The following is a 24,454-nucleotide window of genomic DNA, read 5'->3' on the forward strand; positions in this document are numbered from 1 at the left end:
TCAACACTGGGTTAAATAAAACCTATATAAATCGGGACGAGAATGGTTTCTCTTGAAAAGGCTCCCAGTAGGAGGAGTGAATCGTCGAGCAGATAATAATACCTACGCAGCATTTCCCGAAAGCAACCGCCAACTAGAAAATTTGAAAAGAAGTCTGAAGATAACTTATCGAAAACAGTTTCTCAAGCAAATTAATTATCCTTAAGCCTATTTAAATGTTCTAATCTAAGAAATGCGACAATGTGACATTGCGACATTCTAGTGCCCATGACTTAGTCCGGGGTGGGCGCTTTCATAACCTGTCCCAGTGAGCCTTCGGGTTGAAACAGTGAAATTAAAACGATAGAGGCACATTTTCAATTGTATGAGAGCAGACTGAGGGGAATTTGCCGGAACTCGATGACGAATCTAAAAATCTCAATGACGAATGCTTAAAAACGTTTGGATTTTGTTATGCTTGAAAAACACTGGTGTAATGTGGAGTTTTTAAACTTTTTATTTTGTATTTATTTTATGTACTCCCATGCCATCGAAAACAGCAACAGTTGGCCTCTACTTGGTTTTTTTTAAAAACAACATGTATCAAGTAATCGTACACAAAAATCATGAAAAACATTCCTGGATAGGAGCAACCTACACCGTCAGGACTCGAACCCGCGACCATCGGTTTGGCAGGCGACCTGACCGCCGCCAACGAGGCCGGCAAAAAGATGCATCGGCCGGGAATCGGACCCGGGCCGCCCGCGTGGCAGGCGAGCATTCTACCACTGAACCACCGATGCTTCGAGTGTTGGTCAGAGATTAGCTTATTAATCTTTACGTTCGTTTACCTGTTGAACTCAACAGTTTTTGCCTCGAAATCGAACTCGACTCGACTTAATCGAAAGAATGTTGAAAAAGCCTATTCTTAGAATTTATAAAAGTTTTTTATAGAAGAGAATTTGAGGCGTAGTATAACGGAAAACGATGTCAAAATTTGGCAGATAGAGCAATGTTACGACACGACGGATGGAGGCAATGGACATAGCAGTAAGAATTTTTTTAGTGGAAATTAGCACTGGAGAAGTGCATAGTGCTGACGAGATGATCGTTGCGTGAGAGTACAAATAAAAGACTGGCACAGAATCTGAAATGAATCGTGGTTACGTAGATCGTAGTGGTAGGTTAACTTGGCTATAAATACGGGGCGGAATGAGCATCGTGAGGGAGGAAAATATGCAAAGATATGCTTATGCGTCATTTAAAATCAGCCCATTTATATACAAATGAATTCCTTCATTTGGATCCTCTTTTCTCATTTCCATGTATAAAATAATTATTAACGATATTTTTGCGATCGTTCAGATATTATTTTGTACTCCGAAGAAATTATTTATCGAAAGCCGTTTCATAAGGATGATTTTGTTTTCAATTTTCTCAAATGGGTGAATCCGTTTCAATTTATTTAAAATTGTCTGCATAATACGTAGATACAGAGAAGGCTATGAGATACATGTAGGGGAAGAAGATGGACGAAGTCATGGTGGATGAGGAGAATTGGACGTAGCGTGTAGGTGCTTAAGATGACGATGAATGAAGAGGAAGAGAACAGAATTCATGGATTGAATGAAGAGCAATACAGGCACTACCACGAGTTGAAGATACAATTGGAATGCGAGAATGGAGGTAGACGTGGAAGATAACCGAAATTGATGCATCGTTTTCCTCGTTAAGTCCCCATGAACCATCAGGGTACGCGTATTTCCTACTCTATATTTCACAGTCCTCTGTCATCACCATGCACTTTTACCCTGCTTTCAATTATTATTTTTTTTGTCATGATCCTTGGAAAAGGATGATCTAAGAAAACTGACGAATCAAGTAGTATAGAAACTTCAGGGTCAGTGGTCTCTGGGACTTGACCTTCTTCAAAAACAGTGGTCTTTGAAGCACATCGCTATTGGTGCTTAGGCAAAACTATCTGTAACAATTAGTGGAATCAGACGAAACCGCGACCAGTTACTATTTCAATAAATATTTCAAGGCCAATGAAAATTATAGCAAAAGTTTGACACTTCATTCAAGCAAGAAGAATCTCATTAGCTTTTCCTATTGTTATTATTTTTTATTGTAGACCTTTCTACCTTTAAAGGGCTTAGAAATATAATGTTCTACCGACTTTGATCCGCTATATACAGCACGCTTTAAATTTTTTCCATGCCTTTAAAACTTCAAGATAAACTTTACCATCACTCTTTTCTCCAAAGAAAGTATTAAACTCTCCTAACCGTGACAAATTATCATAAAATTCCCTTGTTTTTGTGATTCAAATTCGTAGCATATTCGGCTTTCTCACTGAAATTGGATCGAGCTGTCAGAAATGGTTTTGTGCTTCAGTGTTCCCTGCTAATCTCTTTCTCCCAATCTGCTCTAGGTAAAAATACATAGTTCAAGTATCCTCCAATCTTTTTGCTTACTGAGTACATAAAGTTTATCTCAAAAAAATTAGGGATGCCTTATGTTCATATTCATATTTACTTTTACAGTTTTTATCTTTTTATATAGCTTTAGCGCGTTCAGTTTCAGCGAGATTCTGAACTTGAACCCGTTGAATTCAGACAGGAAAATTCCATCATTGCATTCGTGCATCATGTTCGTTGGATTTTGAAATTTCTAGGATTTATCGGCATGGAGTAATCCCTTGTTATTGTCCTCGGTGAGAAATGATAAATGGGGGCACGTAGAATAAAGTAGATGGCCCGCGTGAATATCTGTCACTTGGAGGGGTTTCTCGTTTAATATTTCGCGCGATTCTGGCCATAAGTAGTGGTGCCTACCTTTTTTAAATCCAAATTTTGTTGAGGAAACCAAAATTTTGAAAAATAATGCTTCCATGAAGGCTAGTATAATAATAAATTTCTTCTGTTAGCTCGTTTGTACCCATATATATGAATTAGCACTGCTTAAGGCAGATGTTGTTAAATTAACCTTATGTTTGGAAAAATTATCGTTTTGATAGGTAGTTCATTTTAAATGAACAATAACGGTAAAGCGTGTGATTGCTATTTTTATGAAGCTGAAGGTGGCTTGTCAGTCCTTGTAGTGACAATCTCTTTCCTCTATTTTACCACCCTGTATAGGGAATTTTATGAATCATTTTCTTCTTGGGGTAAGGATGAACACATTAAGAAAAAGCAACGCATAAGCATTTCTTTGTGAAGTTTCTGTCAGTGATCGTATATGGAAAATATATGGGCTCGGATATAATTGAGAATCTTACTCCTCACCACTGCAATTATTCTTTATTATTAATGCTTATGATCCCGTCGATGAATTGATCGCCATCATGTACATACATCCAGAATGTTATTTATTTATTTTTTTATTTCCACACCACCGAAAATAGCACATGTTAGCCTTAAAATCGGGGGTTTTCAGCAATTTAACAATAATACGTGCACGAACAACTATGCCCTAGATAGGGACAACCTACCCACGTGGTTCTTGAACTCGCGACCCCTTGTTTGTAGGCGACAACTTTACCCTGCAGGCCGCCAATTATATTCCGTGTTTTGGAATTGACATAGAAATGAAGATGTGAATGAAATAGTGGTCTGGCTGAAAAATAAATTTGTTGGCTTGCTAATCCGACTGAAGTAACTGAAGTGCTAATGATTTTTCCCTTCTTCATTTTTCTACTCTGAAAAATCGAAGGAAGTGTTCCGGAAGTTTGAAAAACATGAAAGAGGTATTATTATTCCAGTGATGAGACCGTATTCACTCTATGATTTCAAACAGCCGAATTAAGTTAATTCTGGGCGCTGTCCAATCTTAAAGTGGGCTTTGACTCCCGTCGCCCTTGTACCTTGACCTTCGTGCTGAGACTTCGGGTCGATTGTAATTCAAGTAGGGCACCGGATGACGCTTTTAAGCGCGCCATCTGCGGATGAAGACTGATAGAATTTTACGAAGTTGCACCCCGGAGTAGGGCTACCATTCGGTAGAAAATATTTAAATTTAACCTTATGCGGTCCAATTAAAAAAAAATCAAGTCCATAGTTTGTTCCAAATTTATTTTTAGGAAAAATGAAAAAAATCCAGGTTTGATTATTGACCTTTTAAATGTTCTTATTTAATTGTTCAAAGTAAAAACCCACTGGTTGCAGTATTATGCATGTTCAATGAGTTTATATTTTGAAATTATAATCTGAGTGCCTTGTGATGTCGAGCTCAACTCGATGTTGAACGTTTATCAATTTCCAATTTTGTTGAGGAAATCTAATTTAGAAAAAAATGATTACTAAAAGGCTAGTATAATAATATATTTCTTATATTAGTAATTTTGTACCCATATCTTGGAATTAGCTCTCTTTAAGGGAAAAGTCATTATTTTACCATATTTTTAGAAGAATTATCGTTTTAGTAGGTAGTTCATTGGTAGGTAGCACTATGTCTGTCGATCCAGCCTCGACGTCGGACCGGAGAAGGGTTAAGTCCTTCCAAGAGAGTAAAGGAAGGGCTGCGCATAATTTACGATGGAGAGAACGCTGGGCGGATTCCATTTATACATATTTTTTATCATCATTCTGGAAAAACACGACGGGGGAAGTTCTCAGGTGACCAGATTACGGTGCCGAGAGATATTTTAGGCTTCGGATCTGCGAATGACACTCATTTCTTGCTTCCGCCTCTTTCTCTCTCTAATATTATTTTCGAATCGGATCCGTTCGGTGTTGTTGTACGTTTTCCGCGCTACGCCTTTGTGATATTCCGGGGCAAATTCAATGGAAATTCGAAGCGTGGGATGGAGCGCATTATTTTAAGCATAGTATTTCATTGCTCTGGTCATAAAAATATATTATTTACTAGCAGGCCACCAGGCGTTGCTCGGGAGGGATAGTACTCAGACAAATGGGAAACTTGGAACTTGGAATTCATAACTTGCTTTACTTTACTTAAGTTAATTTAACCTGGGTTGGGTGAGGACAGATGACCCCATCTTCCCCCAACCCAGGGCTCTCTGTACAGAGTTTCATGTCATGACAAAGGGGTGGCTCGCAGGCCGGTAAAATGTCTGGCTTTAAACAATAATTCAGATTTCAGTTCATCTCCGGTTCATCCGGCGATTAGCAGTCAAGACTCATGGTCACATAGCAGGATTTTTAGGCCCAAGCAAACAATTAGTAATTAACTATAATATATAAGAGTAGTATTTTTTATGCTTTCCCTTTGAAGGAGTGAAGAGATGTGACTACCCGGTAGGATGTCCGAGCCACAGAAGTTGTATGACGTGATGTAACAAATGGCAATGAGAAAACGATGCGAAGGACGCATCGGACGCAACCAAAAGTAGTACTACGAGGTTTAGGAGTATAAGGTGCTCCTATGTACTAACTTTGACCGCAGTCCGTTCAGCCGTACCTAAACATATGGCGGACAGACTGACATCCTCTTTTATATTACAACATACTCGTGTATGTGCCTTCGACCTGAAGACGCTGACTGCAATGTCAGCGAAACTGTTGTCGCCAAAAGCCAACGGACGCGGTGAAAACCCGAAGAGAATGCAGAGATCATACTCGCATATAGATAGACTAGCAGGCCACCCGGCGTTGCTCGGGAAGGATAGTACCCAGAAGAGTGGGAAACTTGGATCTTGGCATTCATGGTAACATAGAAATTTTATGTCTTCTCTTTCAGCCTGTCAAAATGTGTACCCTCCCGTTAGGATGTCCAATCGCAGAAGTTGTATGCTGTGTCGTAACAAACGGTAATGAGGACCGGGAGCATGAGATGCAACTATGTATTAACTTTTATCGCAGTTCGTGCAGCCGTATGGAAACGCATAGCGGACAGAGAAAAAGACATACACTTTTAATTGTATATTTATTTTGTATAACACAAAAAACAGCACTAAGGCCTTTAAATTGGGTTTTATAAATAAAATTGTCGTCATAAGTGTATCAGTCCGTGTCTCAGAAAACATAGTAATGGTGATTTTTTAAAGAAGCTAATGTAAAACTATTAAAAAACTAAATTTGTTAAGGATTTATTCCAAATTTTCTCTTAAAAAGACGACCAAATGTGACTAACAGCGGGGATCCGGACTAAAAACTTAACTTTTTACACGTTTCTCATTCAAATTTGTATTTGACGGACGGCTGGTTTAATCCAATGGTGGACATTATCAAGACCGGATGTTGGATGAAACCAGTCGTCCATTAAATACAAATTATGATGAAAATCATTTAAATAGTTAAGTTTTTAAATCAGACGTGAAGTTTCACAAAGCCGCGGTAGAAAGTATTCAATTTATTAGTATTATTTAGTCATTCCATGAAATCAAATCGTTTGGAAACTAAATATCCTGGAAGTTAAGTTACTCCTACCGGATGGAATTCGAAGCGGCAATGTCTAGATAAGCTGGCGAGGACTTTTACCCCTCTTCGCTGACATCGAAGAATTCTGTGGTGAAGTAGGAAAGAGAAAATTCTTTTTACTCCTGAGAATATTATCCAAAATTAAAACAAAAGGTATTCCCTAACTCACGTTGTCTCTTCATACTTCCTGCATGGCCGCTGAATGGCCTAATACGTCTAATGCATTTTTGATGATGAAGAAGAGATACTGTATATTTCGCAAGAAAAGCTTATTCCCATAAAATGTATATAAGAATGGCGAAAATAATATTATATGCTTTAATGAAGAAAACATTGTATTACGTGCTTTAAACATGCTTCTGAATCTGCTTTTGAAGCACTAATACATTAATTTTGACTTTTTCATAATGATATCAGCATTATCGAGAGGTCACATGGTTAAAATGTTGACTTCAGTCAAACGCTCTGCGGCGAGAGACTGGGGAACATATTGAGCGTTTTATGAAAGATGCAAATGGCGTTAAATATGATGAAACAGCGTTCAAACGAGTTGCAAAGGTAAATAAAAGTGGTCATCTGCAGCAACATATTATCATTTAATGTGATTTTGACTGAAATTGTCGAGAACATCGTAGCCACGTTTGTAATTATTCGGATGGCTGGACTGCTATCCTCGTATGTGATCTTTATGCAAACATATTCAAGCTTTCTTAAGCACCACCACGTACTGCAGGGATTGGGTTGGTATGTCAGGTATAGTGCTGGCCCATTTGGCCCGGGTTTGAATCCCGGCAGTGGCAGAGTTTTTCCAGAGGATGACCGATCACTCATTGCGTGCTTTGAGTAGGGCCCTTCTTCCGTAGAATGAGACGTTAGGTCGAGGTTTTCTGGCCGCTTTTCGCTAGGAGAGGGCTATTGCCCGCGCTGGGTTTCTCTCCACCCTTCCTTCCATTCCGTTCCCTCATGGCGCAAATGACCTAAGCTGTCGGTCACCTCCTGCAAATACGATTTTAAACTGCGAGTCGAATCTTCTGACTTGACAGTTTGCATATCACCCACTCTATCAATTTCACTCCGACGGAAGAATGTGAAGCAGATACGAATTGGTGGTCAACATGTTTATCCTCCCCGCCGCTAATAGCATCCAAAAAATACTCCTTCCCGCGGCTATTTTTCTCTCTTCTCCCCCTCATCTGACGTATCCCCTCCAATTCTCTGCGTTCGCGCATTTAGTGCTGCTAATCCGTTTTCCTCTCATAGAAAGGTCACTCTGAAGGATATCGGGACCAGCTGGAAAGAATGAAGCGAACATTACCAGGTTTAAGTTCTGGTTTTGGATCGCGGTGGAATATGAGTGTGATGAATTTCATTGAAAAAAAAATCGAATTTTCAAATACCACCATTCTCGACGGTGTTTTCCTAAATTTTGTGATCATCATTGAAGAGGGCGCAATGCTACCGCTAGTGAGTCATTTTTCTTTGGCGTCTTTTATGCGTAAAACATGTGCTGAAATCCTGAAAATTTCAGGTTAAATATCCAAAGCAGGCGGCGTTAACACTTTCCTGTATCTCGAACTTATAAAATGCTCCTCGTTTTTTCCTCTGAGATGGTATATTTTCCTGTTTGAGAAACAGTTGAGCGTAGAAAAACGTTTTCTCCACATACCATAAAAATTTCAGGATGATAGCTTTAGTTTCATACGAGCATTACTTGTGTAACAAAAACATAATGCATACGAACGATAGGTGGAGAGCAAAATTCGCCTTTTAAATCTGGTTCAATAAGATTAATATTCAAATACTTATTTTTTTTCCTTATCTTGACCTCGTTTAATTCATTTAAAAATATTTCTTGGAGTGTAGTTCAACGCATGTCGTGCAAAAAAGTTAACCCAAACCAATGCAAAAGCCAATGTTTCTGTATATTTTAAACCATCATCACAGCTTAACTATGTACATATTTATTGATATTTATATTTATCCATAAATATGTACAAAGTTAAGCCCTGATGATGGTTTAAAATAGACAGAAACGTTAGCTATAACTTTTTTTGCATAACATACGTTGACCTACACTCCAAGAAATATTTGAACATGATATTCAAATATTCATGACGTTACCCAAAACTATTATCACCGTGTTGATCTAATGTATAACTTTCGAGTTATGTCGAAGTCAATTATCCAAACCGTGCGGGTGGCTCATGTATTTGCCACAGAGGATGCTTATCTCGAGGAGGGCGCTTTTTCAATATTACATTTGGTTCATCTACATCTAAATAATACCCTGGGATCCAACTCTAGAGTGTTTGGCAGGGGGTGATCAATCACCATCATGCAGAATGCAAGAGGGATCCCAAATGACAACCCCACGGACATAAAAATAAAAAGCATACCGAAAAATTCTACTTCCACTATCATGCAAAATAAAAATTTGCCAACTAAATATGTTAACCGGACAAGATTTGAGCAAGCGAGATGCAATAATATATGTGGAATGATGGAATATTTCTCTGGTTGATTTGAAAATATCCTCACGAAGTGGTCAAAGATTATGTTTAAGCTATTTCACTTGAACCATTTTTCACTAGCAAATCTTGTCCACGGTTGAAATATATATCTAACCTTATGAAAGGGGACCTTAAATTCACCCACCTGCGCCTTCTCGATGTTTTTTCCCTTCTTTTCAAAACACATACCTCTTAATCCTTACGTTTAGTGGTTCCTACCTTCTTAACAATCCTCATCTTCTTCTTGATTTTGAACTGATTCCAAATTGAACACCAGGTCTCTTCAGATAGCCCTGAGAACGCTTCATTGTCTTCTTACTTCTTTTGCATGTTCATTATCCCAGTTCAGAGGAAGCTACCCGCCAAAGGGAGCTGTGACTCATTATTAAAAGGGTTTGAAAAAGGTGTTGTTTCATTTTGTACGCCTAATATGTATACCGGAGCAGTGGTGATTCCCGGAAAGGTTATGAGATAGTTAGAAAATTTTCAAAAATAGGTTAATAACTCTGAATTTTTGAATAAGTTCAACAGATTTTAGGCTTCAATAGGTGGAAGTTAGACATATTTAAGTAAATAAAAGATCGTAGCACTTTTCCACAAGAATTTTTAATGCGTACAACGCGTTTCGGCTCACTGAGCCATCATCTTGTACCAGATGATGGCTCAGTGAGCCAAAAGGCGTTGTACGCATTAAAAATTCTTGTGGAAAAGTGCTGCGATCTTTTATATACTTAAATCTGAATTTTTGCTTACATTTTGCCTTTTTTTGGACAAAATAAATACTTAGAAATAAAGAAATAAGATAGCAATCATAATTGAAATTTTAATCAAAACGTCAATAGGTATGCCTTTTTATGCTGATTATTCATCTTATATAATAAATAGATGGCCTTTTACTTTGTCCTAAATATCCTCTTAGTGCGACAATTTAGGGGTAAAAGGGAAATTGTGATTGAGGGAACGTTATTCGGAGGAATGGGAAGAAAGAGAAATGCTCCGTGAATAGAATGATTCAGAATATGTCCTGTGCCGAGAGATGAAATAATATTTTAAATGAGGTAGTATATTACGGTAGGGTAGACTAGTGAAACCAAGTTCTTTCTCTTGAACCGTTTTTAACTAGAAAATCTTGTCCACGGTTGACAGATATATCTAATATTATGAAAGGGGACCTTAAAATTCACCCACCTGCGCCATCTCGGTGTAATCAGTTTATTATTGCACTACCTCGTTGAGGTGTAAATTTATTCCTTCTCAATTGATAAAGACAAATTTCTAACAATTCTATAATGATATGGTGCAATAAATTATGGAAAGGAATTAATTTATGAATTTTTATGATATCTAGACGTAGACTTCAATGTCCCAAAAAACATTCATTGTGAAAAACTATTTACAAAAGTGGCCAAAACAGTTGCATCGGCCGGGTATCGAACCCGGGCCGCCCGCGTGGCAGGCGAGCATTCTACCACTGAACCACCGATGCTGTGAAGGTGTTTGTGTTTTCACAACTTAATAGTGCCTTACCTGATTTCATAGATTAAGTTAGTCCGTAAGGCCCTTAATCTCTCATCGTGGTTCCCTGGTGGAGCGCTTCCTAGTCATAGATGCATCTTATGTCTAGCCCTATCCGAAAATCATCCTATCCTATATCCTATCAAAATATTTCTGCGTGTGCACAAACTTGAATGACCGCGCTCCTCATTTGCCTCTTTGTAGAACGAAACCCCATCCAAAATTGTGTGATTCCGCCTTTTCTAATAGCTAGAGATAGTGGATACTGGTCACTCAATCCTCCATGTCCCTCGCAATCATGTTTGCTAGTACAGTAGCAGTGCAAGAGGCTTCCTGATATATGTTTCGCTCATTGCAAGTTCATTTCATCGAATACTTTGTCTTGTAATTAGCCATTAAACTATGATATTATTATATCCGTGAATTAATGACCTAACACCTCTTGGTCTTTTATTAAGATCAGTAGTAAAAAGATGAAACCCTCACCTTTTTCTCCTTGAAATCCACGGATTCAACCAAATTATAGGTAAAAACAGAAAAATATGCTCTGGATATGCTAAGAAAATTAGCTCATGTACTGAAAAACGATATTATCTCAATGTATGCAGTGAAAACATTAGTAAATTAGTTCAATATTCATGCTAATTAATTAAATTAACTTTACTAACAATAGCAAAGGTCAATTCATGCGGAAAATTGAACTCAACTATAGTGCATTTCGGAGTCCTATCTTCTTTCCGTCTCCCTCTGGAAGTTCGTCGCTAGCGCTGGTGGCCATAAATAAGCAAGAGAAAATAGAAACTGCTGACTAGTGACAGGACTCGTCGCGATTAACCACTTAATTCCGCTAGCAAGCTCTTTCGTCCCCACCTTTCCATCACCCCTTGCTGTTGTCTTAAATCCTTGTTTTCAAGATCTCTTAATTGAGGAAAGAAGCGAGGATATTGCGTGTCTTATAATGCTGGTATTATTAGTTTGACCTGCGCAATTTGTGCGCTTTTCTCGCGGACAGACAATGGGAGGTGGATACTAAGCTTTTAACATGGTTTAATCCTTAAAAAATCCTATTAAAATATGGCGGTGATAGTAAATTTATCGGTTTTTCTCTAGTAGCCATATGAAATACCTTTAAACAATAAAAAAGCTATTTTCCATAGAAGTAAAATATTATCTGAGTGTTGTTCCATTGTAAATTTACTGATATCGACGTGTCCGAATAAAAATTTGAACACCATAAAACATTTTTACAAGCTATAATCAATCAAAGATTACGATGAAGGTATCGCACCATAAGCGGTTAACAATCCAATGATTGGGTTGACGCATATCTCCAATCAATTCACCTGATTTCGTCAATTTTATCTGGCATATTTTGCCTTTTTCCTGTAATCTTCAGTTAATTATTCGCTGTCTTTAGCAAGAATTTTTTCGTTTATACTATTCATTTGTCCTTCCATGGTGCACACATGCGTCATAGAAATATTAAGACAGTTAGGATATGTATATTGCATTTTTATAATTTTTATTAAGATAATGATTCACAAATATACCTAAGTTGCTATTTAATATTTTGGTAATGCTCTAGTTTTGAGAATTTACCATCGTCATTGGTATTTTAGTGCGTATATTTTACCGTGTGTACGCGATGGGTACAAAGATAAATGATTCGAAGGAACAGGCGGTTTATGGTAATTGACATTGCAATACTTCGGTTTGATGATATATTACAAAAAAAGGAGAACTCTCCCGTTCAACCGTTCTACATGGCGACCAAAAGCTGACTGCCTGCCCACGGCACCGGAACACGTGGGGGCAATTACACAATTTGACTTACTTATTCAACACAAATTTGACTTTGTAAATAAAAGAAGAACGAATTGAATTGGTGGGAATTCAAACTGGATTACAAAGACTTCAAACACCGATGGTCGTGTCTTCTTTTCACTTCATTTATATGGCATTGTTAAAAATATTTTGTTAGAAGTATTGTTCATAAACAAGAGCTAAAAAGAAACATTCATAACTGGATTATTGGAATCGTTAGTTAAAAAAAGAGTCGAAGTTCCTTAGGAGGACGTATAGTCAAGGCATGAAGTTCTGTTATGCTGTAATGTATAAAGACAAAATTAAGTAGGTGCTTACTCTAAAGGGTAATCACTTCACTATCTCGGTCTTCGGGGTGAAGCGTCGTCGAGTTGTCACTGTTCGAGTTGATCGCTTTTGTAGCTAAAAGATGGAGTGCTGCATCGCCTCGGAAACGTCGGCCAGGTATGTGAACAGTGACAACTCGACGCGGCTTCAACCCGAAGACCGATATAGTGCAGTAATTTTAACCACGGAATACGTTCAAAGGTATCATTATAAACTATGTGGAATTTGATGTTCGCAAATGAAAAGACGACTTCGTTGACTTCCACTGATTTATTTTCTTGGTACGACATGTTTCGATCCATAGAGACCATTCTCAAGTTCTAGAAAAATACTTGAAAATGATCGAAACGTGTCGTATCGAGAAAATAAATCAGTGGAAGTCAACGAAGTCGTCTTTTCATTTGTTAACCGCGGAAGCCTACCTTTTAATGGATAATGTTCAGTTCAACTTAAAAATTTTTGGCATCGAATAATTTAACACATAACCTTTGGGGGAAGCTGAGACAGAGGGTATATTAACCACTTACCCCACCTGCCTAGCATGTAAAACTTGAGTCTCTATGGTGCAAACGGGCCCAAATTGACGATGAGCCAAAGCGAAGCAGATGCCCTTGCAATATGCACCACTTAGCGTGTATGTGTGACACGATCACGTATCGCAATCCCCTCTCCACTGTCTTACTCTTAATTTCCCATTATATCGGTGTAGTTTCCTCGTGCACAGTAGCTCGAATAGGGATCGGTCGCGGTCAATGCACTGCCTTGCTCGTCTCCCTGCCTTCACCCTTGAGTCTATTCTCGACGCCAACCCTTCCGTCTAGCTGCTTAAAAAGAAAATCGACGCCTTGACACGACAGTGGACGGGACCGGAGCTATATATTCCTATTTCCTCTCAGACGTTTAAATGATCGTGAATACAGGAACTCTTTGGCAGAGGAAAAGAGAATGTCAGTATTTTACTCCGAGAAACCAACATGATTTCCTCCGTTGACCCCGGTTGAAGTCATTTCATAGGTGTTCTTCTACAAAACAAAAATTTTACTGAGGGATAAGTTCGATTGGGTTGTCAGTTAGTGGCATAACTAAAATTTGGATTTTTTGGGCGGGGAAGGCTGGATAAAATTGATTAGACCTTACTGGATGATAATTCTTGAAATTTTGCCATATAACATGGAATATTAGAAATCTGGATGGGAGGTTTATTCCCTTCCACCATAATAAAGCCACGGTCATTTTGAATGCCTATACTGAGTATCTCAATTGAACATGTGAAGCAATATCTACATAGTTTTAGTGGCTATAAGAAAGCAAATATATATTGGAACAAATGTTATCACTCTTTCTTTTTATGCTATGTAAATTGAATAAGGTTTTAGACATTTCCCACAAGAATTCATCTTAGCTTTGTGAAGGAGTCAGGGCTACCGGGATAGCTTTCAGGATATTAAGGTGGGTTCGTCTGGAGAGGGTTGAATTTCTGGCAAGGGGGGATGAATTAAAGGAAGCTAAGGTGTCCCTACCTAGCTCCTCGGTCAGTTCGCTATAGTGTGGGTTTTTGGGTTAAAATCCTATCGTTGCATTAATATTTCTACCCACTGCAATGTCAAGTTGGTTCTTATTTTGAGTATTTCCATCACTATTGGATGCTCAACCCTCGGTGGTCGCGTCATAGCACAACATTATTCTCTCTTCTGATTGAATTTGTATTCGAAGTATGATGATTTTCCGCATACAATGAAATATTTATTTGTAAATTTATATGTAGCTTGTAATAGGAAATGTTTGTTTCGGATTCTTTACTTCACTTATTCCCAAAATGTCTCTTTCCAGGCATGTTGGATACGATTTCAATATTTTCATTATTATGAGCGTGACATTTTGGACACAGCTATTTTTAATCTTAAGTTGCTGAGGTACCTCAAACCAAAAATACGAGGAACATGAGGAATGAATTATGTATGAAGAACAGCCTTTGTGGGGAAAGGGATTTCTTCAGGTTGAGCAGCGAGTAGAATTGATTTAGAATATGTCCATGTTAATCGAGTGAAATGAGAGATATTGGAAAATTTCTGCGGTTCCCTGCTCCCTTTCGGTCGTTTTCTCGAGTTAAATCACTGGAATTTACGTAGGTTTCGTGGTAAAATCAGTCTTTTTAGGGACCAAAAAGGGAATTCCCTCCTCGATGGACACGCATGGACGGACGCAAAGGTCGATCAATTTGCCTCAATTAAGGGGGAAAAATGAATATTTCTATTTTTTCTTATACTTCTGCCAAGCTGTCTAAGAGTATACATTCTATTAACAGCAAGTGATAAAAATGGAACACTATTATTTTTAAAATATTTAATTTTTGAATTTAAGTGGGTATTTTTACTAAATGTCGTTACAAGTGCCGTATGAAAAATATGAAAGATGAAGACCTCTCTTTTGTGAAGCACATTAGTCAATATGTACAAAAAATTGTCAATGAGATATATTTGTGTAACTTGAAAAAGTTTTCATGCATATATATATATGAGGTGGATTGAAGCCAAGTGGCACAAGTGATTTCTTATTATAAACAGAGTTAGGTACAGAATTGGGTAAAGAAAACAAACGATATCGACTAGATATTGTTGTGCATTTGACTTTCCACCCGTGACGAGATTTCGTTGGAGAGAGGATAGATTTCAGACGGAGATTAAAGGAATTTTTTTGGAGGGGTCCAGTGACCAAATGAGTTCTCATAAGAAAACTGCAGTCTTGTAATATAATATCATCTTGAGGGTAAAATGAAAAATGTATGCGAATTCATTAGTAATTCAACATGAAATTTAGGTTATCCCCTCAGCGTCCTAGCCTCAAACTCATCGACGATAATTATTTTGATAACGATAACGACTTTTAGCAATGAACTTTAAAGGCTAGTCGCCGATAGATAATCTAAGCTCTTTTATTTTATGCACTATTAGTACTGCGGGAAACTTAAACATGGAAGTAAGGAAACGATTTGTAAGAACCTACATTTGGAGTATTAAGTACCTAGGTGTGAAAAGATTAGCTGATAGGAGAATTAAGTGGAGAGCTGCGTCAAACCAACCTTAGGATCGTTAACAAGTGATGATGATGATGATGGAAATCTATTTCATTTTACTGATTAACTGGTATTTAATGGAAGTTAGTTAGGCAAACGCCTAAAAATTTCCCTTGGCAAGTTAGAAAAAATCTGTCTAATAGTAAAAGCTATCAGATTGAGGCTCAAAAAGGAGATTTCGCGCCACATAACCAAATTTACCGATAAAAATAAAATATGAGGTAATTACGAAGTTAAAGTTATAAAATACAAGAAGTCGTTACTCTGGCAGTAAGTTTGTAGCCTTATATTTTTATCAATCCCAAAATAAACTTAAATAAATTTTTGGCTCTATGCAGTACGTTAAACAGCTCTTCACTCATTAATTTGTCTGGTAAAAAAATCTGAAACATTACCGAAATCACGTGGCAGCTTAGTGAAAAACGAGGTTGAGAGATCAAAATTCAGGAGAAATATGGCAAATGGATAAAAAAAATCCATAGGCAAATCATGATGAAGTTCTCCCGTAAGTCTAGAGTAATGTTTAGTTTTCAAGCTATTAAATAAATGATGCTGCTAAAATTTACCCATTTTAAATTTAAATTGAACGTGCAGTGTGCACTATATTGCTAAGAATGCCGTGCGTTAAAAGGCAGATTAACTTCGTTTAGTTTCATTAGTATTCTTTTCCACGCAGACTTATTATGCGTGGAGTGACTGTGAGTATTGAACGCAGCAAGTTTTGCACGTTTCAATATCCTTGTTTTGCACTATCCCGATGATTATTCTTGAGGATTATCTTTTCTTGTTCTCGGGGTCGGTTCCAAGCCATACATGCATTGTGATCCAGGTTTATCGTTGCCGCTTAATCCATTCCGTGTCCGGCCCAGACCTTTTCCAGTCCACAAATCCGACTGAAATGGCAACGCGGGCTTAGGCCCTCGCCCTTTTCCTGGTACACGAAAATTGAAAACTCTTCTCGGAAACACTTGCAGAATTAAATGGAAGCCTCGAGTCCTCTGTTTACCTTATTTGGGAGGAATCTCGTCGGGACATTGGGATCTCACAACGTAACCCCTCGCCTTGCTGTTGAAAAAAAATCGGATGGCAGATGTCTCTTCCTTTAATTTAACCGATCAACTTTACGTGAGTACACGATTATCTTAGGTTATTTTATTGGTATCTCTGCCCTAATTCAATTAAATTTTTCGATTAAAAATATGAATGTAAATAGTTTTGGGATAGCTTAAGCAAAGTACTAAAAGAAGGCCTATTTAAACGGTTTGAAGGTAAATGTTTTCACGACAAAAGTTTTTTTTCGGGGTTTAAACAATAATTTGACGTATGAAATAATTTTCTCATTTTACGGTACGTATCTTGGATGGTCTAGTTTTAAGGAACTATTTTACCTACCCGTATTATGTCTTTCGATATTACCAAGCTCAATATCTTGTGTAACAGGATTGCGTTGCGTGTGATATGGGTACTGTATGACGCTAGATGATTCGCAAGTATTCAATCAAATTAATCTAATATTAACCGAACCGTTTGTCCATTAAGAAGTAAACTTTGAGGATACTATGCAAAAATTTCTTTTCATCTTATATTCACGCTCTATCTCCTTAAGTTTAATCAAGTGTGCAATAAAATCCGTATTTTTATACGTGATTATACTTCTGCCTCTTAACACAGTTCGGGGGAATGATTTTGATGATAAAAATTTTCATATATTGATAATTTTTTATTATATCAAGTGAGTATATGCCTTTTATTCAAAATATTCCACCTTTCTCAATGGTATTTCCCTAAACTTTGTGATCATTCCTTAAGAGGGCGCAATGTTGCCGCTCACTAGTCCTTTTTCCTCTCGTGGAAAACGTGCTGTTTCGCGAAATTTTAAACTTGTCTTTCAGTTTTTCAATCTTGAAACAATTTGTCTGAATCACGAACTTATAAAATGTTCTTCGTTATTTTCTTTGAGATAGAATATTTTCCTGCATGAGGCAAGGTCATCTTTATATTTAAGATAATAATTTGATACTAATATGAATAATAGATAATATAATAATAAGGGTGATATTAAAATATAAATGATTTTATCAAAATAGATTTTCACCGTACCGACCTAATATGTAACTTTTGTAATATGTCATCTTTATGATTCCGTGCTTTTGCCATGGATGCTTTTCCCGATGAGGGCAATATTTTAGTATGGCGTTGGGTTACATCGGTAATAAGGTAAGATTTGAATAAAAAAGATGGAGTAAGCATTTCTCTGGTCGCATTAAAAATCCTCACGAAGGGGTCAAACATTAAGTTTATGTTCTTCCACTCGAAACGTTTTTCATTAGCAAATATTATCCACGGTTGACTTAAATACCTAATATTATGGAAAATATTCACCCACCTACGCTATCTTAGTGTTTCCCCTTCTTTTCAAAGCACACGCCTCTTAATAATTACATACTCTGGTTCCCCACATACTCAGCTATATTTATCGTATTATTTATTTCGAACCGATTCCAAGATGAACCGCCCGCCCCGCCTCCCCGCCCCCGCCTCTTCAAATGGCCATGGGAATATTTCATTTTCTTCTCACTTGTTCTGCATGGAGACTTTGCCTGTTCAAGGGACAATGCCTGCTGTGGGTTATAACTAAATTTGTTTGAATTATAAGTGCCTCGTTTTGCACTTTTAATATTTATTCCTGGAATAGTGGCAATTCCCGGAAAACGTTATGAGATCGTTTCACATTTTTTTTCTTGATAGGTGAATATCTCTTCTTTGAATTTTTCCTCAAATTTGCTTTTTTAGACTATAGTAAGACGCAAAGAACATACTTTTGTTAAACTGATATCAACAATAGGTAGTTATACAATTTTGTGCCCAGTTTTCATCTCATAATTAATGGATTAACTTTCTCTTTTCTTCAAATATGCTCCTGAGATAATCTTCGTGTATTGGTGCACAGTGGGTAAACTGCAAAACCTACTCACCGTTTCCGCTGTGCCTTTAGTAAAAGACCCAATGAAAATGTTTTTCCAAGCGATGCCGTAGGAGCTCTTGGAGTTTTTTTAAAAGTTGAATTGAGGAGTAGAAGAAGACATTCGGCATTTACATATTTGATTGTTATTGACGCAGGAATACAAAGATCTGAGAAAATACTTAGTTAGCAAAGAGTCTTAAATGTCGTGCTGCGCTTTCGTATGCAGAAATATGGACGCTGCCCATTATTTATAATTACGCTGAGAGAATTGAATGAGAATCGACTGGCCGGCTTCAAGGTGTGGGTGTGGAGAAGAAAATAGAAGTTGAAGTCGACTGAGAAAAAGAGGAAGTGAAAGATATGGACGGTGAGGAGATTCCTCACTATCCATACTATCTCTGTTGAGATTACGCAGAAGGGTTGGTGCGACTACATATGGTATGGGGAGTGCGAGAAATAGTGATTGAGGGAACGATGTTCGCAGGAATGGGAAGAAAGATAAATGGCTTAATGGAATAATGACTGAAAATACATCTTGTTCCGAGATGAAGAATGAAAATGTGAGTATAGATTAATGTGGGTTTGACTGGTGAAATGAGTTCAGCATTCCACCACTGCATTGACTGGTAAATTTGTATAAGTTCTGTTTTTCTAAAGACTACTGGTGTTATACATTAAAGAAAGGAGAGAAAGTATATATTATTATGATCTCTAGTGGACGTAGTAGACTGCAGTGTCTTTGAAACACAATTGTTGAGGAAAAAATATTCACATAACTGTCCAAAACTGTTGCATCGGCCGGGAATCGAACCCGGGCCGCCCGCGTGGCAGGCGAGCATTCTACCACTGAACCACCGATGCTGTTATTTCATTCAAGATTTATCACCTATCTGCTTCCACAGATTAATTACTCATAAAAAAAGCTCTGATCAGCCCCCTCCAACTCGGCTGCTACGCCGCTGGTTGGTTGACCCCAAAATCCTCCCACGTTATTCAATTTTTTTAGTTCTTAACGGTGGCCCTGGGAGCATGTCGCGCGTCCACTATCGCGGTCATGATCGCGGTGCTGTTTCGTTCATTTCAACGGTGAACTAGTGTAGGTCGTCACTTGGGAGATGTCTAATGTTGCTAAAAGCTATTAAATTTGAAGATGGTCCGTGCATCGCGCTTTTGTTATGTGCCTAAGAGTTCTACAAGGCACAGGAAAATCAGGAAGGAAAGCTGAGCTGGAAAGAAAAGCCTTTTCAAAGCAGCGGTAAGTACTCAAAATGCGACGTGTTACCAACGTTAGTTTTATGGCTCCTGATATCGTTTATGGCTCTGATATACCATCGTGGTTGCCTGAAGGAGTGATTTCGAAGTCATGGATCTATCTTATACCTAATCTACCCCATATAGCTGGCGGAGGAAGCTGGAGTTTATATCCTCGCCCAAAATTTTTGTTCACAACCTTTTCAATATGTTTCTGGAACGACGACGTAATTGCTATCCTTGAGTAGTAATCGAGGACGGGAAAAGTTGTCAATGTACGTTCTGATAAGAATAGTTTCAAGTATCTAATTCTGTGAACTTTAATATATTCCCTTCTCTCCTTCCTATTCAGAATTTTGGATTAAGGAATCGGTTTTGGTGTATTTGATTCTTCTTGTTGTTTATAAACAGTAGGTATTTTTGGAAAAGCCAAACAAATTGATGAAATTGAAATTTAATCCTCGATGATTTGATTAATAGAAATATGTTCGTTTATTACCATCAGAGCTTTTCAAATTCTCTAAGTGAGTCCTCTGCTAGCATAACGGAATTTGTGCAAGTGAGAGGTCAAATCAACTTTCCCACAATAAAGAATATGAATAGCATTGCTCTGAAGCATATGATTGCACAAAATAATTTAAAAATTGATTATAACTGTGATAGAGATAAGTAAAAATCCAGAGTCTTTACCTTTATGAGCAAATTATAATATTAATATAACGAAAAATGTATTCGAAAATTTTCCTTGATCATATATTCTTCTAGGCCTCAAATTTAGTATTCATTTTCTCCTCTGTTAGAAAAATGTAGCCATTTTAATATTGGCCAGCAGAAAATAATTTATTTTAGCGAGCAGCACTTAAAGATTCCCTTTATGTGTTTGCCTTAACATCATTGAGAGGCTTTTAGCTCCAAGCAGAGGAGATAGAGGGAATAACGAGCTGATAACTTTGCCAAAAATAGATCATCTCCTTTTTACTTCACTCTTGTTATGCCTGTAGAATAGGTATTCTTGTGGAAGGTTATTTTTTCTTTGGCGGAGTTCAGTGGCCTATCGCGATTGGCTCGTATTAATAACATGATGGGACCGTATCGAAGAGATCGTATCGGTTCCTCTTTCGCTTTCAAAAGGCGAAGTAAATACCCTCTCGACTATGAAATTCTTGGTGCCTTATCACATGCGAGCCACTACATAAGACGCCTGCTTGCGAAAATATCCCAGACTGGATATTTGGAGCCGAAATATTTTCGTGCGATGGAAGTACTTCGTAGGTGTGGTGTTTGGAAGAGATATTATCTCCTGGCGTGTTTTCAAAGACTTAGGTCACGATAGAAGCTAAAAGAAGTTAATTTTGATACTTTTAAGACATCAATGGAAGCACATAAGTGGTAAATCTAATATAAAATAACAGTATCAATGGTCATCAATGGTTCAGTTCCATCGAGGGTATCATCTTATTATTTAATGTCCTCTAACATATTAAGCATTTGTTCTCGGTGACGCAATAAAGGTGATCGTTTTAGATTACTCGGATGATATAGTATTTTCTTTCATTTAATATACAGTGTTTTTGGAAGTTTTTGCCAAACATAAATTTTTTGGGTCAATTTTGTATTGCATTATTTTGGTATTTTCTACAGCTATAAAATCTGCCCCCTTTTTATCGTTCACATTATAATCATGGGTCTGTCCGGAAAAATACAGTTTTTATTAGCGTTACCAAAACAAGTGCTTTTAAGGGCTGTGCTATTTAATGTTTGATCAGAAATTCTGGTATTAATTTCAGTGTAATAAATAAAATATACATACCGTGTCAGCACGAACCCATATGAATTTTACTTGATATCAGCGTAAATGAATTTAATGGAAGTGACGTTTATTTTATAACATTTACATTCATTTTAATCAAGTAAAATACCTAATTATTTTCACGCACAAAATATCAAATTTTGATTTAATGATACCCCTGCGAATTGAAGTCATTCCTTACCCTCGGTTTTTCAATCGGTCCCCATTGATTAGAATTCAGTCTCCGAAATGGGGTCTCCTTTCTCGATGTCAGCCGCTGTGTCTGGTGGATGGAACTTTCAATTCCAAAATCATCAGTTCGGTAGAGACGTGTAGCATTTCGCAAATATGACCCTTTCTCTGCAGACTCATCACATTCTCGAACCGCATGCAATCGATCGTTATTGCTTTTTTTTAGCATACAGATAGTGATTTGTAACCATTTAAATTAGCCCAAACTTTTTATATTACTTTCTTTTGCATGTGACTTAATTGAGATTCCAAATTGGCTCGGCTTGATCCTTGATTAAATTTTGTAAAAAGTATAAAATTAAGATAAATACAAAAGATATCCAAGAGAGTTTTTAAATTTCAATGAAAAGTAATGATGGAGTTACAGTTTATTTTAATCTAATGGAGTTCCACGTGAAATTACTCTTTAAGTAATGTTCTGCCAGCATTCCGTACGGATTTTAGCTCCTTATGTCCATCTGTAATTTTTTTCATGGATACTTTGAGTTGTAGTAGTATCCGACCTCACACCTGTAGCTGTGATTCCAATTTTGAATTAGGTACGATCGATTTCTTCGGGAGAGCTGTATCAGCCTCAGAAGCATAATTTTAATGCGACCACATTACAGTTTGGTTATTGTTTTCATATATTTCCTCCTTTGACTCAACCAGGTCTAAATTTCATTTGATATTTACCCGAATGAGGAGATTTCTGATCTAAGTTTCCATCTCTGATCCAAGTTTCTTATATTGATTATTAATTTAAATTTAATGCCTGCAGTCTCTTTAGAGCTTAAATACGTACATACTACAGGCGGAGGTACTTAAAAAATGGACAAAATATTTTATACGGCTATAATTACCTTCGTTTTGTTTTGTGTATTATGGAGCCTCAATCATTTTAGTTTTATATTAATAACTTCCGTGTTAAAATATAGAGAATAATTCGATGCTTAATCTTGTTTTTAATCTCAAGTATGGGAAGATTGTTTGCCTGTCAGACCCTTGTGCCCCCCAAGAAAAAATACTAGATCCGCCCTTGGTTTATACCATTAATGAATTACTTACGAGAAAGAAGCATTTAAAGTTAGTTCGATGAATTTGACCTATTCTGAATTGATAAGGGCATAGGCGGATCTAGGGGGAGGGGGGGGGGGCACGGGGGAACGTGCCCCCCCGAGACCCTTAAAAATATGCTAGATTTTTATACGGTCCCATTATCATTTCGTTCGTTTTGTATAACAAGGTATCCTTGTGTCCCCACCTGAACAAAATCCTGGATACGGCCTTGCTTGTGCCCCTCCCAGAAAGAAATCCTGGATCCGCCCCTGGATAAGGGGTTGAAATATAAGTAATCAAAAGATATACCTGTGCTTTAAAATTTGTCTTAGATAATTTCAGTGTTAGCATTTCTCAGTTTACTTTATAGAAATGACTTTTGCAATCCTTATCTTTTACAGTTTTTGATGCTTTAAAAAAGCATTTGAGATATCTCATGACAAGCCATCACGCAACATTTGATTAATGATAACCTTCAACTATACTAATGACAACCTCAAAAAGCTAATCTTTATCTCCTTAAGCTCACTGTGGTGCCTGAATTAACAAATATTGACCATTCAAGAGAGTTTTTACTCTCATAGTAGTACAGCACACAGCTAGTGATGGAAAATTTCCGTGATTGGAGTGTATTCTTGTGTATATTGATTTTAAAGTCGTGCCACTGGATACTGATTGTGAAATCAGCAAATAGGGAAGAAATTGTAAAGGGATCCGATGAAAGGAATACTGCAGGGACGGTGTAGCTAGGTCGGCTGGTCGGCAATCGCCGAGGGCCCTGAGAATAGGGGGCCCCCCACAATGCTCGCGTCCATTGTGGAGTGCACATGAAAATTGAATTTAAAAAAGACTCAGACTACCTGGAACAATTTTTTTGCAATTATAAAGTTTTACGTTGTCATTAGTTGCTTTGTATACAACGAACGCAGTGTAAAAATATTATATAAAAACTAATCATTATAAAGGTGTCAGAAGGTAAAAGGGAACATGATGCTTCTATGAAAGGATAATTCGAAGAGGTTAATTTAGAGGTTTTTATTAGAGTTCAGCGCAGTTTCAAGAAACAAATAGATAATTGAACCATAATACGTTTTTTGAATTTAATTAGCTATGAAATTCTCAATTTTCATGGTATTTTTCATACGACATCGCTTATTTTATTAATTTTTATGTAGTTTTTAAGAGCCAGAATATGTCAAAATCCATTTCCGAAGATGCAATTTCCTAAAATTTTCCCCCCGTGTTCCCCGGGAAAAAAGGCCCCTAATCATCCCAGACCACCCGGCCCCTGGAATGTTTTGTGAGAGTGTGACATGTAACGATAGCGTAGCGAAGAGTGCGATTAGTTATGAGGAATTTTTAGCTGTAGATGTGTAAACGATGGAAGAAGGCGGGAATAAGTTGAAGGCGTTGGAGTTGCAAGTAAAGAGTATGAAGAGAAAAAGTCGTATCGACGAGTTGAGGATGCAAATTAATTGTGGGAGGGGTGTGGGCTCTTTCACTTATTTATGACTTCTTCATCTACATCTACATCAACATACTACCCCCGCA

At 37.4% G+C, this 24,454-nt stretch overlaps 3 non-coding genes across 3 annotated transcripts; all 3 read right to left on the bottom strand.

Moving 5' to 3' along the window:
• Positions 1-711: 711 nt before the first annotated feature.
• Trnag-gcc lies at positions 712-782 on the bottom strand. The gene has a single exon. It is a non-coding gene; the product is annotated as a tRNA-Gly (tRNA).
• Positions 783-10,284: 9,502 nt separating this feature from the next.
• On the bottom strand, positions 10,285-10,355 carry Trnag-gcc. The gene has a single exon. It is a non-coding gene; the product is annotated as a tRNA-Gly (tRNA).
• A 9,008-nt stretch (positions 10,356-19,363) lies between these two features.
• Positions 19,364-19,434, bottom strand: Trnag-gcc. The gene has a single exon. It is a non-coding gene; the product is annotated as a tRNA-Gly (tRNA).
• Between the last annotated feature and the right edge of the window lie 5,020 nt (positions 19,435-24,454).

Source organism: Ischnura elegans, chromosome 5 (assembly GCF_921293095.1).
Source record: "Ischnura elegans chromosome 5, ioIscEleg1.1, whole genome shotgun sequence".
Taxonomy (NCBI): Eukaryota; Metazoa; Arthropoda; class Insecta; order Odonata; family Coenagrionidae; genus Ischnura; species Ischnura elegans.